We start from the raw sequence: 3,318 nt of genomic DNA on the forward strand, positions 1-3,318 counted from the left end.
TTCTTCTCCTCTATTGTTAGTTCAAACCATTGTCTTGGTGGAGGTGGACCCCTCTCATCCGGTCTCCTTGGGGGTCTCCTAGGATTGTTTCTTTGGCTGCTCCAGTTACCAGATTTGCTAGCTTTGCAGCCGCTCCACCTCCACTACTCTAGCCTCCCCAATCAGTGGAATTGTCCGGCACCTTAGCATGCACTTCCCATGAATTATCTTGATCTGCTGGCTTTGCAGCAGCTCCAACTCCACTACCCCAGCCTCCCCAGTCACCAGAATCATTCGCAGCACTAGCATTTTGTTCCCAACTTGAGTTCATTGTTGTGCCATTTTCCCATGAGCTTACAGCATCATCATTGCTTACAACGTCATCTTTTTTAACAATGATTTCTAATGCCGGCTCACCCTTTGATACCTTCCGTGTGTTTTTTACCCAAGAATCTGATACACAAGTCATTTTGGACTATGTATGTTATTTCCTCCACCAACACACGTAAGTTTGTTCTTCATACACAACCTAACATTAATCACTCATTTGATAAATGAATATATTGAATGATACTTAACTTTGATAAATATGATGGTATACAATTACTTGAGATATTTGACATGCAAGGTAGTTGATGCTAAAGTTACCCTTCTGTGCAGAATCTAGCTTGGACAACCAGCTACTGTTAAAGTTGGAACGATCTTGAAGCAATCATTTGCAATTGGAGGTATAATTTTGCCCATAAAGTTGTATTGTTCCCTTCTTCCAAGTTAGTATTTCAATGCTACTTCCATTATTCTCTTTGATGTGACATACCTTTTGTGCTATGGCTAGTGATCTAGTAATTAAATCACTTACTGTTTGAGTTGTACATGATCTCTGAGTGTTCATACTCTAAATCTTGTTATGAAAAAAACTTGCTTTGCTTGAGAAATATTGTTTCTGACACTTGTTATGTTATCTCTGAATTGCAAGTTCAGGTTCCAGTTACCTTTATGCCCTTCTTGATCATGAATGGAAAGAGGGAATGAGCCAGGAAGAGGCAGAGGTATGTCGCCAAGTTCCTTCTTACTTAGATCCTGGAATTGAGATACTCTCTAGTGTAGTAGTATGACTGAAGGTTATTATAATTGTGTAAAGCGAATAGAGTACAACTAGCCTCAATGTTCCTAATATGTTTCTATTGTTCATATATACAGAAATTTGTGGTGAAGGTAGTTTCCCTTGCTATGGCCCGTGATGGTGCTAGTGGAGGGGTTGTCCGTACAGTTACTGTAAGTTCTCTCTATTTTTGTGCAAATTTTCATGCTCAGTTCCCTCCAGAAACTGAAATGTAGCAATCACCTGAACTAGTTGGGTGTCATGGATTGTCTTATGTTGGTTTTGGTACTTATATCTAGCATGATGCTTTTGATAGCTTTCGGAGTAAAACTCAATCAGCTGTAACTGAAAATCATAACTTTTGATCATTTAACTTCTTGTGTGGTGCTGTACATTCTTCTGTCAATTAATAAAATGGATTGTAGTTTAAAAAATGATTGTACCAAAATGAATTAGAACAAAGGTACAAGATCAATTGGAATGCGCCTTATCTCAATGCTGCTAGACTCCATGTTGTTTACTCTTCTGTTACTTGATTCATTCACTTGCTTACCACATCCACTCAGTGAATTCTATCTATTTGCTCAGTTTTCATTTTCTTGAGGTTTACCTTGTAAAAAAAATTATGTTCAGTCTGCAAGAATGCAGTGACCTGCAATCTGTGTTTGTGTTTTGCCTATACTTATCTCTTACTGCCATTTCATATGCTTGTGTTCTCTTGGCTTAAACCTTTTTTTAGTTCAAAATAAACTCAATTTGGTTGCACTGCAGATAAATGCCGATGGCGTGAAGAGGAACTTTTATCCTGGCGACAAGCTACCCCTGTGGCACGACGAGCTGGAGCCCCATAACTCTTTGCTTGATATTCTTGCTGCTGGGAACCCTGATCCCATGGTGCTGTTGCTACTGTATGAAACCCTGCTGGGAACTCTTTGCTTGATATTATTTGTATGAAACCTTGTTGGTCATGCACGGAAATTACTGTATGGAAAATATATATTTTAATATGTTGTTGCTACTGTTTTAAAATAATTTTTTGTGTGCGTTTAACTCTTTTTTCTGTGAGGCTGGCTACACAGAAATATATTTTTTAATCTAGGCGAAATGAATTTTTCTGTGAGTTCACCTAGACCGATAGAAAAAAATGTGTTTTTCTATGCGTTTATTTCTTTTTTCTGTGTGGATTAACACACAGAAAAATTAGTTTTAATCTGGGCGAAAACAATTTTTCTGTGCGTGTGAGACCCACAGAAAAATTGTTTCTGACGGTGAACCCACAGAAAAATTTGATTTTTCTGTCATTATATTTCTGTGGGTATTTTTCTGAGGGTACACCGTCAGAAAAATATTTTTCTGATGGTATTCGCATTTTTCTGTGTGTTTTCGCACACACAGAAAAAGCGAGATTCCAGTAGTGGTTCATTCTCTTGTATCTACAATTCAGAGTTCTTGTTATGCAACCAAGCATGATGCCACTCCAAGTTTGTTTATTGGTCAGGTACCAAAGGCTTACCAAGCACTCCATTGTGATTGATGGATCCCGGATGTCACTACTAGGCTGGAATGGTCTGTCATCGGCAATCGGCATCCCCATCGTGGCACTTCTCCTCACTCAGACTGCTCTATCTCGACCGTGGCCAGTAAAAATTGCTAATCCTCATTGCTGCTCATCTTCCTATGACAATATAACCTACAAATATTTGCATTCATCATTACAATAATATCGTAATGGTTTGTTAGTGCCCACATATTTTTTATAAATGAGGTATGAATTTTGAATCTCACATTCATTCCACGTGTTTGTTGTTCTTGTCCATAGCAGTTGTAGTTCACTGTTGCCGTTGAACTCTCCTGTTCATGAAAACATACAAATAAAACACAAATTTCATTAGTTGCACCGAGGAGTAGTGTAAATTGCGAGTATGTAGCACCGCAATTTAGTTGTCATAATATGCAATATGTGGAATTTTGGTTTACCTCATGAGTATAATTGGCATTAAATTGTTTGAATCAAATTTGTAATAACTATCAATATTCATTTCCAAATCTTATAAAGAACCACCCTGCATATCAAAAGAGTCACTAAGGGGACCCAATTTTCCTTTTCAAACCTATTGACAATCTATATTAGCAGTTATCTCTGAAATCTGAATAAGTTGTTGTCCACTATCATCACATCCAATACCCATTTACCTTAAAAAATCTACATCTGTGAGTCCTTGAAGTCCTTCCCTATG

General features: G+C 37.8%; 1 long non-coding RNA gene across 1 annotated transcript; it reads left to right on the forward strand.

The window, feature by feature from the left end:
* The first annotated feature begins 946 nt into the window (after positions 1-946).
* LOC136474850 (uncharacterized) lies at positions 947-1,982 on the forward strand. The gene is made up of 3 exons (XR_010763031.1): positions 947-1,028; positions 1,180-1,254; positions 1,853-1,982. It is a non-coding gene; the product is annotated as an uncharacterized lncRNA (long non-coding RNA).
* The last annotated feature ends 1,336 nt before the right edge of the window (positions 1,983-3,318 follow it).

The sequence above is a fragment of the Miscanthus floridulus genome, chromosome 8, assembly GCF_019320115.1.
Source record: "Miscanthus floridulus cultivar M001 chromosome 8, ASM1932011v1, whole genome shotgun sequence".
NCBI classification, from domain to species: domain Eukaryota; kingdom Viridiplantae; phylum Streptophyta; class Magnoliopsida; order Poales; family Poaceae; genus Miscanthus; species Miscanthus floridulus.